Genomic DNA, 21,210 nt, shown 5'->3' with positions numbered 1-21,210 from the left:
AATCAATAGTTCATTATTTTTTAAATTCAATTATTTATATGTCCCTTTTAGTAACTTTGTTAAGATTAGAAGACTAAAAATTAAAACAATATTGGGATTGATTCATTAAATTGTTGGTTATGTTTTTAAATGAGATTTTGCTTTATTTTTTGTGTATGAAGAATATTAATTATCTTTATAAAATATGAGACAGTAGCAATTACTAAGGGAGGTACATTGTTGATGGGCATGAGTGGCTTTCTCACATATCCCAGATGCCAATTTTATGAAGAATGTACTCCCTTTGTTTATTAGTCACATCATCATAAATCCTTAAGATAACTGAAGATTCCTGTGTTTCACTATTGGAATTAAGTTGTCTGAGGTATGGCTGGAGTTTGGTTGTGTCTTACAGTCTTATTTTTATAGAATGTGAATATGACTGAGTCAATAATCTAAATTTTGGAGAATTTGCCTTTGATTGACAACTTCATTATGAAAACATAAAGAAAAATAAGGAAAAAGGAAAGGAGAAAGAAGGGAATAGGGTATGAGAGGGAAGGAGAGGGAAGAAAAAAAGGTAAGAAAGAAAAATCAAGACTCCCATACATATATAGTAATTCCACTTGAATGCTTTGGCATTCTAAATTAGAATCTCCCATGATTTTCTAGTGTGACCACTTGCAATATTTAAAAAAATGCCATTAAAACAACAAAAAAATTAAAAAACTGTCCCTAAAAACCTAAAAATTATTTTCAGAAATGGTCACCTCATCTTTCTTTTTTCAACATGGAGAACTGTGCTAAGGTGACAAAAAGGCATTGAGGGCTCAGAGCTCCCATAATGCTCCTTGGCCCATCTGTAGTTCATTCCTCATTTTATTTGCAGTGGTCTTCTCTTTCCTGTCATCCTTCAGCCTTCTCTTTCCAAAATGTGGTGCATTGTTCCACCTGTTGTTAAACAGTTTTATTGTGTTAAAATTCTGTTCTGAAATGTGCTGAGGTTGAAGTGTGCTACAGTATTTAGAATATTTAAATGGTTTTGTTGCATACAGTACTTATCAGAGATTTTATACACTGGACTAAATTGTGAGTTTTGAAACTGAAGCTATATTATGCAGAATGTTTCAAATTTAATTGATCGTGGCGGTGCTTCCCCCATTCTGGAAAGAGCTCACCGTATCCTGGTCCAGAGGATACACTGGGAAGAAATTCTAACGTGTATCACAGAGCCCTGAAATTATGCAGCTGGGTCAGTAGATAATGGGGGTTAACGGAGAATGGTGGAGTTAAGCCTCATTTCAGGCCAGGTCTGGGAACATGCTCTGCCTGCATTCTCTGGAAGAACATCCTTCACACAGAAGGAATACCTTAGTCAGGTGAGAAGCACCAAATCTTTTAACACCTAGTCACTTCAGTATTCTCAGCTGGTAGATCAGCTAACTTTGTTAGGCTTACTTTATAGGGTTATAAAAGGTAAATTATGTTTGTAAAAGCACTTTGAAAACAGCAAAACACAATACCAACATAAGAAATTATTTTTGTTGGATGCAGCCATAGAGTAAAAAAGCACAGGATCTAACTGTACAACTTTATGATCCAGGTTTGCAATATTCCAGAGGTGTAAAATTGGGCAAGCGTGTGAACTCTGTGAGTCTCAATTTCATCATCTCTATAATGGGGATAATCATGCCTACTTCAAAAGCTGTTGAGGAAATCAAATGAAACAATATATATTATATTTCAAAGCTAGAATTATGCAAAGGTGATACACACAATTCTCTTAAGATTTCTTGCTGAAAATTATTCTCTTGGATCTGACAACTGCTGGGACACACTGAAAAAATACTTATAGTGCCGTCTTACCCAGACCTGAGACATTATTCCCACTGCACTTATCAAAGAAAACTCAGAAAAGAAATAGTGCCAGAATGAGAAACCAAGATATTGGAAGTAGGGAGTCAGATAAAGCAGTACCAGAAATTTCAGCCATGAAAATGACTTTGACTCTCTATTAACCCATTTTGTGAAATGCTCTGAAAATGGTCACACATTTCTATCTGGGGTGACTTTAGTCTTGTTCAATTATTTGAGAGAGAAGCTCAATTGCATTCTTTCAAATTTTGCTACATTGCTTGTGTGACTTTGCCAAAAGACAAAGGAAGAAGAATAAATGTATTCAAATCAATCACTTACATATTATTATTTAATATTATGCAGTGCATGCTTTTATACTTAGAGTGATGGTACTTCTTTTCCATAAACCTATAACCAAACACAAAATATACCTTATTAGCAATATTTGTTGCAAAGTGGGTGGGGGGATGCCTCCTTTGCTGTTCCAGATTCACATCTTCCTCCACACTTCCACAGGAGTGTACCGGAAGACGTGAACTTGACCCGAAGTCGCTTAAAGTACACACAGGAGAGACAATATGCAACTCTTTCACAATCCCATAGAAGTGCTTTATTTTTTTTCTAAGAAGATATTTTATTTTTCAATTTAAAAATGTATACATGCAAAAGAGTTAATTAAACATTTTCCCATTGACTAAAAAGGAACTACTATTAGGCTTTCTACCTTGGAGCCTGTACCCTTGTCACCTCTCCTGCGAATATTCTTTTAGATTTTCCCCTTCTGCTTTCCCTTCCATTTTGTTAGATGTAGGCTAAGGTGTCACGGCTTCCGAGGGACTTTGCTTAACCACCCTCTTTAACCAGCTCCATACCTCTGCCCAACTCTAGGCTTTACTTACTGAATTCTGCCTTCACTTATTATTTGTTAATATTTTTCTTCACACTAGACCTTTTTCTTTTTAGATTTTATTTATTCATTTTAGAAAGAAGAGCAAGAGAGAGAGGGTGAAGGAACAGCAGGAAGCATCAACTTGTAGTTGTTTCCCATATGTGCCTTGACCAGGCAAGCCCAGGGCTTCGAACCAGTGACCTCAGCATTCTAGGTTGATGCTTTATCCACTGCGCCACCACAGGTCAGGCTTACACTAGACCTTTTTTGTTTCTACTTGAAACTTGGTAGGTATTCTGAAAGTTTAAATTAAAATAAGTAAAGATTTGGACCAAGAGACATAGATTTTGTGTGTTTTCTTGCAATATGATCATTAATAATTATTGAATGTGTATTGTGTTTTATGTATTATGTTTCAGACATTGTTCTGATCCTTTTGTATATACAATTTCATTTAATCCTAACAATAACACTATGAGGTAGATGCCACTGTCATCTCAATTTTAAAGCTGCACATAGTAAGAGCTCTAGCAGGTCAAATCAGTGGGTAATGATTTTCCCACTTAGTAGCAGTGTACTCTTGGATAGTAACTTAATTTTACTGAGTCTTTATTTCCTCACTGGTATAGTGGGTTAATAATACTTTCCACACAGGGATTTCCTAAAGGTTCACTAGAAAAAGGCATAGGACTACATTATCAGTTACAAATCGCTGTTCAAAAAATAAACATATTCTTTCTATGTCTATATTCTTCTACTCTTCCACCAGTTCTCAAGATGTCATTGGAATTTGCTTAGTCTCCAGACAGCTCAAGCCTGGTTAATAACTTATTATAAAATCTCATTAAGATGGTAGGTAAGGTTCAGGTAAGTCAGATATTTCTAAATACAAAGCACTCTAAGCACTGACCTGGAGTTGATGATTCATATGAAAAATTGGGGAGGGTGGTTCTGAGAAAAGGAGAAAGGATTCTACCAGGTGGGGATTTCCCTGAGAATAAAACCCCAGACTCTGTGCAGAGCAGGTACCATGAACTGGTAACTAGAATACACAGAAGGGCCAGCCAGAGCCAAGCATCAGAGTAGAGGAATGAGGCCCTCAAAGCCTCTTGCCTCTGATTCAGATGCCATAAGTCTTATATAAAACTATATATTGAGATTATGGCTGTAAAATTTAGCAACTGAGCCATATTGCTAAATTTAGGTAGAAAGTTAAATTGTGAGACATTAGAGCTAAGTAGTGATAAAAGTAAATATAGTTAAATATATATGTGTATGATATGTATGTATATAAATGCATGTACATTTAAGCATACACATAGTCATACATATTTAGAAAAATAATTAATAAAAAAAATTGCTCAAGGTCATATGGTTAGTTTGTGGCAGACATGGGATTGTAATATGTTCCTATCTGACTTCAATGATTATTCTCTAATGTCATACTATTATTTGCAGTTACTAATTATACATACACATGGAGTAATAGTTACTTTTTAAGAACATTTACTAATTGTTATTCTTTATGCTCTGTGTCTCTTATGTATAGTCTCTTAATCCAAGATAGATTATTTTAGGCTCACTTTACAAATGAAAAAGTGACTTCAGATAGTTTATTTAGCCCTGGCCCTTTAGCTCAGGGGCTGAGTGTTGGCCTGGTATGTGAATGTCCTGGGTTCAATTCCTGGTCAGGGTACAAAAGAGAAGTGACCATCTGCTTCTCTACTCCTTCCCCCTTCTCTCTCTCTCTCTCTCTCCTTCTCTTCCCTTCCTGCAGCCATGACTCTTTTGGTTCGAGCTCATCAGCCCAGGAGCTGATGATGGCTCCATGGAACTTCCACCTCAGGCACTAAAAATAGCTCTGTTGTGAGCATAACCCCAGATGAGCAGAACATCAGCCCCAAACAGGGGTTGCTGGGTGGATCCCAGTTGGGGCACATGTGGAATTTTGTCTCTCTATCTCCTCTCTTCTGACTTGGAAAAGAAGAAGAAGAAGAAAAAAGATAGTTTAAGTTTGCATAGCTGTCAGAAATCAGTCTCAAAGACAAAGCATGCTCGTTTACCCAAAGTCTTACCCAGTCTTTCATTTTTAATGTTTCCCTTTCACTATGCTGCTACTGTTCACACTTTACTAAATGTATAGTAAATCTGAACTGAAAGCATATTTTTTTTTCATGTTTCTTCTAGCATGATGGAGCTCATATAGTAGTGTTAATCTCTTGTGTTTTCTTTCTAACCATATAAAAGTATTTGATTTTTTAATGATATATTGGGAAAATGTTAAAAGGAAAGAAAGAACCAGAGGTGAAGCAGTTTCTATGTAAACTCCACTGCCTCTTCACTATTTGCCTACTTTAAAGTAAATCAAATCTATTTTCTATAATGAAGCTGTCTTTATTTTTCCATTAGTGTTGCCTTAGAAAAGAAAGAGTGTTTATGCTTCAGTTTGGGGTCATTTGTAATTATAAAAAGATGCTCAGGAAAGCCTTGCACTCCGTGTATGCCTTTAAAATCTCCTCCTTTGGTTGTTCTGCACGTTTTTACTGTTTTAGAAAGAAAGTGTTAGAAAGCTGTGTTTTTATTGCCCTGATGCCTTTAATAGTGCATACTGTGAAACTAAGCTGGATACCTGATTGATGCCATTCCTACCTGTCTGGGAAGATAATGATCAAACATCGAGGGGTCTGTTCTCCAGGTGATGTGTGCATGGAACTCCCATTAATGTTAATGGGAATCCTGCAGCTAAGCACAGTGACTGGAGACAAGAGGCTGAAGGTGTAGTAGATCCATTAATACTTATTTTTTTCATAGTAGCTGGTTGAAATATAAGTGGGAGGCACTCCTTTTGAAGCTAACAATCTGCTATATTTAAAAAGTGCTGCTTGTGTAAGACATGGAGATTCACTGGCGATAAACTCTTTGTATAAAATATACTTATTCTAAATTGTACCATACAAAAGAATTCTTATGAAATGCTTGCTTTTGTGACTGATGTTTCCATAATACATCTTCTCAAAATGGCTGGTTAGAAGTCTATAAAAATTTTGATAATTGGTAGTTAATTGAAAAATGCAGATATGAAATTTAGGAAACAAAAAAAGTAGTTAAAAAGGTTGATGACATATACTGATTAAAATCTAGATAAGAGAAAAAATGTATGATATACAGAAAAGGATATTCCATGCTTAGGTAAGGTCATATTTTTAAATAATTCAGAGATAAGATATATGTTTACTGTATTTAGCATATATAGATATGAGTTAATCTACTAATAAAATAACATACATATTTTAAAATAACAGAGATAAAATACATATATACTATATGTAGTATATATATTAATATTTATAGTCACACATGAACTAATCTACTAACAAAGTAAGATATATAAATATATATTTCTTAATTTATTCTATAATATTTACTAAAGGTGAGGCATTATTTTAGACATTCAGGATGTTGCACTGACAGACTTAAGCCTTTGCTTCGTAAATGTTACAATCCAGGGGAATTAAAAGGAGAAATGAAGCTTAGAAATGGTCATATTTAACCTTTATTTTCTGCAGATAGAAACTGACATTCAGATGATGTTTTGACTTGCTCATTGTTACAAAACTGAGTAAAGACAGAGCTCATCCTTATCTTTAACAATGTATTATATGAATATGCTCTTTGCTGTGTCCTCTGCACCTAACACAATGTTTGGTATAGTGTTGGCACCCAGTAAAAATTTGCTTACAAAATAAATAAGAAAATAGTTTTAAATATTTGCTCTTCATAGCAGCTAAATATTAGAATATTTAGTACCTAAATATTCTGAACGGTGAGGTCATGGAATAATCTGTCTCTGCTTTTTCTTTGTTTTTAAAGAATTGTGCAACTCTCAACACAATGAAAAGTATAACTCAATTCAACAAATGATTTTATTTCATGACATGTATTTGTCATTTTAAAAATGTTCAAAAGGTGCTTTTGCTTCTGATTATGATGGAGGACATTGCAGTTGACCTATGATTCTACCAAAAATAATTAGAACAGTCATTCAAAATGAACAACAGAAAGAAGCCAGAATTCCATGTACTAGGTGTGCAGGGAAGTGCGCTGGCTGAGTAGATGCATCGGTAGTGTAGATACTGGACTTGTCAAACATGAACCTCAAATAAAACTCGGATTAATTTGTAAGAGAAATAATTAACAAGATGGATAATTTTATTAGAAAATACTTATCTATAAGAAATAACCAAATGACTATTTTAAAAAATAGAAAATAATATGACTAAAAATAAGAATTCAATAGGTAAATTTAAAAGTAGATCTAGAACATGGTAAAAAAAAAAGTACAATATATATTTTATGGATCCTAGATATAAAAGAGAAAGACAATGATGTGTAAGTCATATTTGGAAAAAATAAAATCTAACAATATTCTAAAATTTATGAAGGCATCAACCCATAAATTCAGAACCTATTAAGCACCTAATCTGTAATAATACAAAACCACACTGAGGTTCTCTTCCCTATTGTGTATTTTTGTCTCCTTCGTTGTAGATTAATTGACTGTATATGTGTGGGTTTACTTTTGGGCTCTCAATTCTGTTCCTTTGATGTATGTGCCTGTTTTTATGTTAGTACTCTACTGTTTTGATTACTATGACTTGGTAGTACATTTTGATATCAGGGAGCATGACACCTCCAGCTTTGTTCTTTCTTGTCAATATTGCTAAGATTATTAAGATTTCAATATTTTCTCTTTAAATTGGAAAGTCAACAAAACTCCAATATAAATCCTAGTAGACTTTTTGAGGATATAGTAATTAATAAGCTTAATCTAAAATTTATATGAAAATTAGAAGACTAAGACTAGCCAAGATAATCTCGAAAAATAAACAAGCAAAAATATCCAGGACATGTAGTATCATATTTCAAGCGTTAACTATGAATAAATGCCTTAAAACCAAACAGAATTTACATGATTGGATTTCAAAATATCTTGGGGACTGGTCATTTCCTTTCTTCTTCTATTTTTTCCCTTTTTGAATAGAAATGTCTATAACATATTTTCTAAGATTTCTTATGCCTGTCCTACTGTTGTATTCTGGATGGAGATAACTTGTTTTCTAGTTTCATATGCCCAGAGATGTAGAACAATTTTGTCTATTTTTATTAAAGTATAATTGACTTACAACATTATATTTGTTTCAAGTGTACAACATAGTAATTCTATATTTGTGTACATTGCAAAATGATTGCAAATTTAGTTACCTTCTGTCACATACAAAGTTATTACAATACTGACTATATTCTCTATTCTATCCAGTAATTCTTGTGACTTATTTATTTTATAACTGGAAGTTTATTCCCCTTATTCACCTTCACCTGTATTGTCCATCTCCTTGATCTTTTTTTCTGAATCTATGAGTCTGTTTCTGTTCTATTTATTCATTTGTTTTGTTTTTCAGATTCTACATATAAATGAAATCATACAGTATTTGTTTTTCTCTATTTTCACTTAGCATAATATACTATATTTATCCATATAGTTGCAAATGGCAAGATTTAATTCATTTTATGGCTGAATAATATTTCATTTATAAATAATAGATATTTATTTTATTATATATACACATATATGTCATATCTTCTTTATTTATCTATCAGTGAACATTTATTTTGCTATAGCTTACTCAGGCTCTTTTGTGCTCCATACAAATTCTAGGATTATTTACTTTAATTCTCTGAAAAATATCATTGATAATTTGATAGAGCTTGCATTAAATATGTAGATTGTTTTGGGTGGGCCCAACGTGATCATGATAGTCCATACAGGATGGATAAGAAGTGTCAGAGTGAGCGATGTGATAACAGAAGCAGAGGTTAGAATGATGTTATTGCTGGCAGGAGACCATAATCCATGGAATGCCAGGAGCTTAAACTGGAAAAGACAAGGACACAAATTCTCCTCTAGAGCCTTCAGAAGGAATGAAGCCCTGATGTCACTTTATTTTAATTCAGTTAGAACTTCTTGCATTCAGAACTGTAAGAGAATAAGTTTGTATTGTTTTAAACCACTATGTTTTTGTAATTTGTTTCAACATCAGTAAGAAATTAATATATGCCTTAATATACAGTAATAATTTTTATAATATATCATACAAAATATGATATTACAAGGACAAAAGTTATAGATGAGTAGAAGAGAACATGGAGTTCAGAAATAGATGAAACATTTACACAGTCTATAGATTTTTGACAAATATAATCGTCAATGGAATTCAATGGAAGTAATTCAGTGGAAGAAAGGAGAGTATTTCTAACAAACAGTGCTATAGAAACTGAATATCAATATGGAAAAAAATATACCTCAAACCATTCTTACACCATGCACTAAAATTAATTTGAGATAAGCGGTAGAGCTAAACATAAATTCTAGAACCTTTCTTAAGGAAGCGGGAGAATATTTTTACAAACTTAGACTAGCAAAGTTTTTTTTTTTTTTTTCTGTTAAGTGAGAAGCAGGGAGGCAGAGAGACAGACTCCCACATGTGCCCCGAACAGGATTCACCCAGTAAGGCTCCTACAGGGTGATGCTCTGCCCATCTGGGGCCGCTGTTCTATTACTTGGCAACTGAGCTATTTCAGCACCTGAGTCAGGCCATGGAGATATCCTCAGTACCTGGGGCCAAATTGCTCAAACCATTCAAGCTATGGCTATGGGAGAGGAGAAGAGAAAGATAAAGAAGGGGAAGAGGAGGAGTAGAGAAGCAGATGGTTGCTTTTCCTGTGTGCTCTGATTGGGAACTGAATCCGGGACTTCCACACGGTAGGCCAATGCTCTATGGCTGATCCAACCAGTTAGGGCCTAGATTAGCAAAGTTTCAATAGGCTACCAAAATTTTTAACATAAAAATGATGTTAGAATTAATTAAAATTTAAAATCACTAGAAAAACAAATAGGAAGTAGAAGGTCAGAAAAAATATTCCCATAGCATATATCTGATGAAGGGCTTATATCCAGAATATTAAAGAACTCTGAAAATGCAATAAAACAATGCCAAACAACTGAATTTTTAAAATGGACAATGGGCAAAATTTCAGTAGATACAACAAAAGAAGATGTACTAATGACCAATGAACACAGGAAAAAAGTAAGTAGTGTTTAGTTATCAGAGAAATGTAAATTACAATAGCAATGATATATCCTCTTATAGATTCTGTAACAGAAAATTTAAAAACACTAACAGTATTAAATATTGATAAAGATCTGAAGCAATTAGAACTCATAGTTGCTGGTGTGAATGTAAAAGGATTCAACTCCTTCAGAACAGAGTTTGGCAATAATTTACTCCAAGGCGTTTATGCAAAAGAAATAGCAACTTATGTCCACAAAAATACTTGAATAAAAATGCTCATAGCAGCTTGGTTCATAATGGCAAAAAATGTGAACAATTCAAATGTCCAGAAATAGGTGCATACATGAGAAAATTATAGTACTTTCACACAACGGAGTACTATCCACAATAAAGAGAATAAACTACCAATACACAACAATATGGATGAATCTCAAAAGCATTATTCTGAGAGGAAGAAGGCAGACACAATATATGATTCCATTTAAAAACATTCTATAAAAATGAAAACTATTGCAGAAAATAATCAGAACTGCAGTTACTGCTATATGACAGTGATTAACTGGAAGTAATACAGAGAACATATTCTATCTTAATAGCAGTTACTCATCTAACACAAGTGGGTCTCATGTGCATACATCAAATTGTGCACATATGATGTATATTGTTTATACAAATAATTCTCAAATAAATATAAGATAGTTTAAAAATAAAAAATATTTAATCACTTTAATTACAAGAGAAGACATTATTTGTTCTTGGTATTAAGGGGGGAAAAATAATTTGCCAGGTGAGAAAATCATTGTAAAAGATTAAGTAGCAGGATGTAATCTAAGAAGACAGTTGATTATATATTTTTCTTTCCCAAAGGCATGCTAGATACTCAATAAACATTGATTGCATAAGTGCACTTAACAGGTCTCCATATATAATAATTTTTATTATGTAAGTACAAATAAAACTTGATAAATACAGAAAATTCAGAAGAAAGGGAAAAAATCATCTACAGTTGAATTTCTACTATTTTCTTATCTAAGCTTTACTTTTAAATGGATATAACTCCAGTGCATATATACTTTTAAAGTTTTTCTTTTAGCATAACATTATAAACAATTTAAAAAATTGTATATGCTCATTGTAAAAATCATTTTATTGGCATGTGTAACGTTACATTGAGTAAACCTCTCAAAATGTATTCTTGCTGCTTGGATTCCTACATATTTATAATTTTTATGCCTTTCAGATGGATTATTCCTGTTAATAATAACTCTTTTAATTGCTAATTAGTTTCTTTGGCAAATAAGTTTATTTTGTTTGATATGTATATATAAATATATATGAGCTTCCTTTTGGTTAGTAATTGTCAAATGTGTTTTTTTTATTCTTTTGCTCTGAAATATCTTATGACAATATGTTTTAGGTTTAGTAACACAAAACAGTATTATTAATTGTATCTGAAAATACCTTTTATAATATATTTGTTATATAACATTTGGCAAATGCAGAACATATTAATATATATTTATAAGTTTATATAGATTTTTGTTTTATTTTTGTGTACTTCTAAATAAATAACAGGTGAAGAGTCCATAGTATGAAAGAGTGAGAAGTAGGGAGGGTTGAAGATCAAGTCTCAAAGGATAGTTTGACATCTGATTGTGAAAGGCATTGAATACAACACTAAGGAATATAGGTTTAATTTTAAAAGCATTCAGGTTGTAAACAGAGACAATGTTAGATTCATGTATTTTAAGTGGTATTTTGATAGTTGTATGAGATGAATAAAATAAAACGAGACATTTAACAAAATCATTATTTTGGAAGGATTTGTGATATCTTATGTAAGAGATGCTATGGGCTTGAAAAAGTAGGAAAAAAGAGTGAAGACAAATGAATTTTAATTGACAAATATTTGGTGGTGGATCTACAGGCTTTGGTGAAGGGTTAAATGGTGAGGGAGATTTGAGAATTAGTATTGAGAGGAATGACATCTTATGAGTTGTCAAAATCTAGGGTATGGATGAACTATCTCAGGGAAAGCAGAGATTTGAGAACAGATGGTGAGGAAGATGGATATTTATCAGACCTACTGAGAAAGAGAAAAGGTATGTGGAAATAGGTTAGAAAAAGTTGGTATCTGGGGTTCTTTGATAATTTACTTCACATGATGAAAATATTTAATTATTATGAATCTTAAAAATCATGTTTATACTCTTTTTGTAGATAAAATTTTGTGTTTATCAAAACTTTGGGCTTTAAAGTACATGAATTTAATATAATCTGTAGTAAATTATAAAGATTACTGATGGCCATAATATGAACTATTCTATACTTATAATGCTGTTGTAAATGTTTATTTACTTGATTATTTGTCCATTTCTCGTCCCTCCTAACATAAACTCATGAAGGAAAGAACATTGTTTTGTTTACTGCTGTAATTATAAGGGTGTCTACATGGTATCGTTGGCACTTAATAAATACTAGAATGAATGGCTTGAAAATGAGAATTATTTCAACTATGAGGACAGAGATCAGATTGGTATAAGTTTCAGGGTGACAAGGAAGTAGAGGATGGTGACTAAATAATAGTACTCCTTGGAGAGGCACATTTGAGGGCTTTGTCTGGGTAAAATAAAAGTCACTTGGTAGTGGGTGGCAAGGAAGACTTTGTTGCTTACTTATAGAAGAGAAGCATTAAGGAGCCAGAGTTTTCTCTTAGTAAAACCAAATGGGAATTCTCTTAAGTTTCTGAACGAAGCTGGATTTTCTACATACATAATGAACCCCATAACTTTAATACCTAATTATTGTCATTCTTCCCATTAGAACTTCTTATTAATCTCTGTTGGTCTTTGAGGGGAGGCGAGGAGTGTGCCGGTGCTTCCCTTCTCACATAGGCCCAATGTTAAACCCACACTTATTAATTCATTGGCCCCAGCTGAGACCAGAATGGCCACTAGAGCAAAGCCGTGGCCCTTAAACTCATTTGGGGATGGAGCAAGGTCAAGGGCTTGAAACCAGAATTACTTGTGACCCACTTCTACTTTGGTGCTCCTTAATTTTCTGAGTCACAGTCCCACATGTTACAGGCTTCCTTCATAAGGTTATTAAGAGATTTAAGTTTGGCCTGACCTGTGGTGGCGCAGTGGATAAAGCGTTGACCTGGAAATGCTGAGGTCGCCAGTTCGAAACCGTGGGCTTGCCTGGTCAAGGCACATATGGGAGTTGATGATTCCTGCTCCTCCCCCCTTCTCTCTCTCTCTTTCCTTTCTAAAATGAATTAAAAAAAGAAAAAGAGATTTAAGTTTGATAACATATGTAAAATGTAAAGTTTCACCGGTTTAAATAGAAGCTTATTTTTGGCATTTACATATATAGCATTCTGTGAGTGAGCATTAAATTCTGACGTAGTTTTATCATTTAGGTTTTAACTTAATACAAATTATATATTTATTTGTTATTTAAATTTTGAATTTCTTTACCCTGATTAATATGATTAACTTTGTAAACTGAAATACAATATAAATTTAAAATCAAGATTTCTATAAAGAAGGCTTCTGAATTTAGCAGTACCAGATATTTAAAGTTTGGGGTTCATATTCTTTTTTTTAAATTTATTTTTTTATTTGCTATGTTGTCTGTTAATGATGCTAACAGGTAAGCAGGATTAGGTACCAAAAGTTTAAGTAGTTAAGTCAACAGAACTTAAATATAGAAAATCCTCTATATCATGTAATTTACTTGTCATTTGAAAACAGAATGTGATCATTTTATGTTCTGTGTTCCAGCACAAAGCGTATCAGGGCATTGTAGTAACATATAGCTCGGGGGTTCTCCCTGTCCAGAATGTGCCAAAGTCTCCGGGAGGGTTTGATCAAACATGCTCTTAGACCGCACTCCAGAGTTTCTGATTTCATAGGTCTGGAGTGGGCAGCACACCTTTTAACCTCTAACAACTTCCCAGGTAATGATGCTGATATTGATTTGGGGACCGCACACAGCTTTAAAACCACTGGTCATACCAGCGGTTTTCAACCGTTGTGCCGCAAGAATTGTTAAAACATAATACCTGAAGGGCACTGACCTCTTTGCTTTAGATTGTCAAGTAAAAAAATGACAATAGCCAGCACAATAACTATCCAGTGTGAATAAATCAAAATCAGGCCTATCTTTTTTTTTTGTTAGATAGGCAAAAGATATATTTTTTGGTGTGCTGCAGAATTTTAGTAATTAGTTCATGAGTGCCATGAGATGAAAAAGGTTGAAAATTGCTGGTCTAGACTTCTAATGGTTGTCAAACTTGGCTGCATGTTAGACTCATTTTCGAGGGTTTTATTATTGTTTATTAATACAGATTTCTTAACTGTACTTAATTAAGACTTATTAAACCATAACCTATGGGTGTGGTAAACTGGAGTCTTTATATATATTATAAAACTGCCTAGATATTACTGATGGTCACTTGTGCTTGTGAGCTATGTTCTAGGACAGTGGTTCTTAAACTCGGCTACACAATGAAATTACCTGGGAAGCTTTTAGAACTGTGGAGGAGTGGATATCACACCCAGTCTGATTGAATTGTTCTAGAGCAGCGGTTCTCAACCTGTGGGTCGCGACGCCGGCGGGGTCGAACGACCAAAACACAGGGGTCGCCTAAAGCTGTTCTAGAGTATGTTCTGAGCAATAGGAGTTTTACAAAGGTACCCAATTCATGAGCTTTAAGTATAAGAACATTGCTCTGGGTATTTATCTTGTTCTTTAATATAATATTAGGCTATTTTCTTACCAGATTTCTCTTTCTGATGACCTGTACATATTTATTAAAAATCTGTGGGCAGCTTGACCAGGAAGTGGTGCAGTGGATAGAAAATTGGCCTGGGATGCAGAGGACCCAGGTTCAAAATCCTGAGGTCACCAGCTTGAGTATGGACTCATGAGTTGAGCACAGAGTCACTGGCTTAAATGTGGGTTCGTAGACATGACTCCATGGTTGCTGGCTTGAGCCCAAAGGTCACTGGCTTGAAACCCAAGGTTGCTGGCTTGAGCGAAGGGTCATTGGCTAGGCTGGAGCCCCCTTGTCAAAGCACATTAAAGAAGGCAATCAATGAGCAACTAAAGTGCTGCAACAAAGAACTGAGGCTTCTCATCTCTCTGCCGTCCTGTCTGTCTATCCCTATCTGTCTCTCTGTCTCTTTCTCTGTCTCTGTGTCTCATAAAAAATATCTGTGGGGGCCCTGACTGGTTGGCTCAATGGTAGAGTGTCAGCCTGGTGTGTGGAAGTCCCAGGTTTGATTCCCTTCCAGGGCACACAGGAGAGGCACCCATCTGCTTCTCCACCCCTCCCCCCTCCTTCCTCTCTGTCTCTCTCTTCCCTTCCCGCAGCGAGGCTCCATTGGAGCAAAAGATGGCCTGAGTGCTGGGGATGGCTCCATGGCCTCTGCCCCAGGCGCTAGAGTGGCTCTGGTTGCAACAGAGCGACACCCTGGATGGGCAGAGCATCGCCCCCTGGTGGGCGTGCCGGGTGGATCCCAGTCGGACGCATGCGGGAGTCTGTCTGACTGCCTCCCGGTTTCCAGCTTCAGAAAAATACAAAAAAAAAAAAAAAAAAAAAAAAAAAAAAAAAAAAATCTGTGGGAAAGTGTTATGCTGGTTGTAATATAGACTATAAAGATATACATAATGTCTTTTTCCTCAAGTAGACTACAATCTAATTGAGGAAATTAAGGAATACAGACACGAAAGGTAACTAGAAATACAAAGTATCTAGGATCACTTTTGACTGGGAAAATTAAAAGAGACACATACAACACAAGTGAAATTATTGTTTCAGTCTTAGCTAACTGAAGCTTTGAGGGTATTAGATTTCTGGATTTCAAAAAGATGACGTTTAAAGTATAAGAAAGATATCAATAAGAGAAAAATAATTGATTAGTCACTCAAATCTATTAAAATATACTAAACCAATTTCAACCATAATAGTAATTATGTTATAGTCTCTTCTTGAAATGTATAAAATAATTGTTATCTTTTTTCAAAGAGATTCAAAGAAATACAGGTTTTTCCCCTATAGGCACACTAAGTGATAAAGCTTGATTTGCATTTTGTTCTCTGTAAGCATCTTTTATTTCAAGTCAGATACATGACTTTTCAGAAAATTCATTTATATTTTGTCCTACAAAATGGCCAACATAACTCTTGATTTTCCTGTGTAATTTGGAGTTGAACTAGCACATTTGGTTAGAGGTCTGTGCTAATGATACCAATCTAGTTAGTTTCTTTCCTGTATAAACTAGGTAGCTTTGTTTTGTTTTATATCTCAAATTGCACTGCAGTGGCCATTTTGAAATTGTGCGACATTTTTACACAGGGCTGTCTTAACTAGGAAATGTGGATGTGTTAGTGAAATCCATAACCTTTTTTTCAAATTGTAAATGTGCTATGCTTTATTAATGCTGAGTCAGTCGTGTGATCTTCACATGTTAATTTTATCTCATTTACTGCTCTAGCTCTTCATGTGGCATCTCTTTGTGTGTACTTGGTGAAGGAAGCTTTTCTGGGTGATCCACAGGCCAGGCGCTAACACCTCTATGTTCTATTTAAGGCTACAGCTAAAAACCATTGTGAGAACTCTGCCTCTTGAGGAATGCCACGGCCTATTTATTTCAGAATTTGCAGGTCCTGAGTTTTATAATATGTTGGTGAATATAAAATTTAGAAAACTCATTATCCTCTAGCACTCCTTAATTTGTGTATCTAAAAGGCTTTTTAAAATGTAATTGATGTCTAATTCCTGTCTCCTAGGTAGAATATTACACTCCTCCTTTTTTTTTAATTGCTTCATGCTTTCACAAATTAAAGAATGGCAGTACCTTTAGTAATCTCACCATGACATAGTAACAAACCATTGTTCTCTTAAATTGGATAAAGAAGAAAATAACTTAGTTGAAACACGAAAAAAAAAGAGGGGAACTCCTTTAAAAAACACTTGTTTTAAAGGCTAATGTTGCAAGTATAAAATAAGAAAGAACCAACCATTTAAAAATAACCTTCAGTCCTAAAATCTTGAAGAAAACATAGGCCTCTTGCCATATTTTTAGTATAGCACATTTGAGCTTTTATTATTTCATGGAGACAGAAGTTTTAGATAGCAATAGTGACAGCAGTAGCATACCAAAGATTTGATAAAGACGGATTCATGCTGGAGCCTGAATAGACAAGAGGACAGCCAGTGAACAAGTGAGTGGATGTCAAAGCATTAGAATGATCCCCCAGGATTCTGGTTCAAGTGAGAGAACTGGTGGAGTTGCTGTTAACTGAGAGGGGGAAACTGGACAAGGAGTGGATAAGACAGTGGTAGATGATCAGAGGCTGTTTTTTATATAAGGTTCAGGTCCTGTGAGCTCTAGAGGTAGAGAATGCATTTTGGCAGTTCATTGAGAACAGAGCTGGGCTGGCTATTCACACTGAGGACTTGGCAAATGGATAGTATTTTAAGCTATAGAAGTGAATGAAATGACTTAGAAAATATGTTATGGGTTGAATTGCCAAATCTACAAATTCACAAGTCTCTATACCCTCTCATTACATCCTCAAGAAAAAAAAAGAATTGTTGAAATCTAGACTTCTAATATCCTATAATGTGGACTTATTTGGAGGTAGGGTCATTAGTGAGGTAAACGAGTTAAAATTAGGTCATTAGGGTTCTAATATAGACTGATGTCCTTATAAAGAGGGGACACTTTTATACAAACACATGCAAAAGAAAAAAACCATGTGATGATGAAAGCAGATATTGGGGTGATGCTTCTATAAGCAGAGGAACACCAAAGATTGTAAGCCAATCACTGAGAGCTAGGAGAAAGGCAAGAAACAAATTCTCTTTTATGGTTCTCAAAAGGCCATAAAACCTGGATCTTCCGATGACCAGAATTGTTAGACAATATGCTTCTGTTTAAAGCATCCAGTTTGTGATATTTTGTTATATGACAGCCCTAGCAAAACTAATATAGAATACATGCTTAGAGACAATATAAAATCAAACAAAACTCAGCCCTGCAACCCATAAATGAGGCTGAAATTTGAGAAGTCAGAGAATTAGGTACAATCGCAATGGTGTGATGAGACAGGTAGAGACAGAGACAGAAACAAGAAGGAATTAATCAACTGTCCAGCCTGTAACTGAGAGACTGGAACTGTGTCTTTCAGTTACATTTGGTTCTAAATGCTGTGATTCTATTTTAGGGGAGAGGTTGGTCAAGGACGAGTAAGCTCTTTTTTTATTTTTTATGTTACACTCTCAACAGTAAGATCACAGGGTGCCTGTTGGGTCAGAGCTAATCTTATTTTCTCTACAGACCCTAAATGATGTTTTAAAAACACTTTTTAGTAGATAATTTCAATTCTTAACACCAGTCCTGATGTGTGCATGTGGGCCATTCTCCCACACCAGGTGAGAGTCCTACAATTCAACTCAATTCTGGCACTGTTTACCTGCAGATCGAGTCAGATCCCCCAGAATACTGGCTCAGCTCCAAAAGACTGTCCCCCACTTCAGATGCCGATTACAAGTCCAAGCTGTTACCTGTGCTTCTGACTGATGCTATCAATCTGAGGTTCACAAGACTCCTCTTTGTAGTCAGTTATTTGCTACAGCAGTTCACAAAACTCAGAAAAATATTAACCCACTAGATTACCAATTTATTATAAAAGGGTATAACTCAGGAATAGTCAGATGGAAAAAATGCATAAGGCAGAATTTGAGAAAGAACACAGAGCTGTCAGAGCATGCCACTTTCTTCAAATCTCCACATGCTTACCAACCTGGAAGATCTCTGAACCCTGTCCTTTTGGGGTCTTATGCCAGCCTCATTACATAGGCAAGACTGATAAAATCATTCACCACTGGGAATTGGACTCAATGCCCAGTCCCTGTCCCCCACCCCCAGGAGGACTAGAAAGTTCCAACCCTCCTGTCCCATGGTTGGCTCCACATGCAACCAGACCACATCCTTAGGTTACCTGACCTTTCCTTAAGTCATCTCATTAAAGACGGCTTTTCTACTCTCATAGTCCAGGAAATTCCAAGGGTTTTAGGATCTTTGTGCCAGGAATGGAGGTGAAGACCAAATATATCTTCCTTATTATGAATCACAATTTTGCAATAACATAGTCACATGGTTCAAAATTAAAAAATGGAAAATTCCTTTCCCTAATCATCCAATCCTCTACCCAAGATTATCTAGGTAATTATTATTTATTTTATTATTTATTATTTATTATCTCTAGAGAGATACCTTAGGCATATACAAATATTTATAAGAAAATGTGAATATATATTTTATCCCCTTTCTAATACAGGAGGTGACATGTTATAAAAACAGCTTTGCGCCTTACTTTTCCACTTAATAATATATTTCCAGCTATTCTATAACAAAACCAAAAAACTTTCTTATTCTTTTTTATAACTTGTATTTTATTTTCTGTGTATAATATATCTAATCACTCTTCAGTTAATGAGAACTTAGGTTGCTTCTACATTCCTAGTAGAAAACATTCTGTCATAAATATACTTGTATATTATATGAATGTGATCAAGTTAATCTATAGCATAAATTTCTAGAATAGAAGAATGACTAGGTTAAAGATGGTGAGCTTTTAATTTCGATGGTATAGGCAAATTGCATTTTGTATGGATTTTAGCAACTTGAACTTACATCACCAAGTAAAAGAGGATCTGTGTCTCTTCCTCCCTTATCAATGTAGTATTATCAGATTCATAATCTTTGTCAAATTAGTAGGTTAAAAAAATAGCATCTCAAGATTGTTTGAATTTGCATTTCTGTAATTATAAGTAAAATTGAACATCTTTTCTTCTTTTGAACCATTTGCCCATTTTTTTTTTATTGAGTGGTTGGGTTTTCTTATTATTTTATAAGGATCCACTTATATGTACATAGGAAAATTGATTTTTTTATGACAAAAGTTACAATATTTTTCCAGCTTGTCATTATTTTGTTTATAGTTCCCCCTCCCACCCTACACAGATTCTTAATTTTTATAGGGTCAAGTTCATCAATATTTCCCTTTGTGTTCAGGCCGTGCCTTCTTGGGCACACTTTAGATTTAGTGTAAACTGATCTTAGCTTAACTCTAAGGAATATAATGACATAACTAGTTTATAGTTGGAGTAGCAAATGATTGTTAATATATGCCCTAGAAGTTATGACGCCTTAAATAATTTAAGATTACTCTAATCTTATATCAGCCTTAAAGATAGTTTGAAAAAAAGGAAGAAAATTTAAAAATTAACCTAATTTTGATATTACATAAATATACTTGAATTTAATCAGGTTTAAATAAATAAAATCTTAAAACATATTTGTTAAGCACAGCCAGCATTCCAAATGTTGACTTTTTTCTTCCCTCTGATGCATATTAAACTACAACCATTTCTTATAGGTGGTATTGTGGAAAGATAAACAAATCCTTTAGAATTAAAATTTTTAAAAGGACTTCATGAAGCAGTCATTTTAATTATCATTAATTTGTGAATTTTGATATAGAATCATAGTATATTTTGTTCATTTTCTGATTATTTAAAACATTATATTGTAAAACAAGTAATATTAACAAAAGAATTGAGAGAATAGGTTAACAGTTCATCTTATTCATACAAAGTTAAGAACTTTGTTGTAACTTAGACTTCGTAGAAAAGAAAGATGATTTCAGGAAGCACATTTCTGTGACCAACATAAGGGAAAGAATGACTGTAGAAGCAGGGCCACATCTATGACTGAGAACGAGAAGACAAGCAGGGTTGATATTTGGAGTGTCTGGGAGAAAAGATGTGTCTTGATGCTTAAAGGAAGAGTTTTGCAAGTGATGTTTGATACTTAAAAATTATGTAAGATACTAAACTAAACATTAGGTCTACAAGTTAGTTCATTAGGCTCCTGTGGGCCCTAGTTCACTAAAAGTTTGATCTGATCGATCTTCTCAGTTAACTTTTCCTAAAAAAGTTATTAAAAATTTCATCTGGGCTTAGGAGCCTGGCTTGATGAGTAACTCATTAAAATTATGGACGAGCATGTCCACTGACTTATGGCCTGACCTTGGCTAAGTCATTCCACTGACTAATTTTGGCCATTTGCAGAATCTACACAACGAAACCCTTCCTCCATTCTATGTATTTCAGGGAGGATTTTGCAGAACCAGACCCTTAAAATTGGGTTAAGCTAGTCTAAAATTTTTAGCACACATTTCTGGCTATATGGTCATATATCCACTGACAAAATGCATTTAATTTTGTCCATTTTGTGTTCTGTTTGCAGATGCCATGTTATTTTTATGTATTTAAAT

Source organism: Saccopteryx bilineata, chromosome 3, assembly GCF_036850765.1.
Source record: "Saccopteryx bilineata isolate mSacBil1 chromosome 3, mSacBil1_pri_phased_curated, whole genome shotgun sequence".
NCBI classification, from domain to species: Eukaryota; Metazoa; Chordata; class Mammalia; order Chiroptera; family Emballonuridae; genus Saccopteryx; species Saccopteryx bilineata.
The sequence above is the reverse complement of the archived record's forward strand: the minus strand, read 5'-3'. Positions refer to the sequence as shown.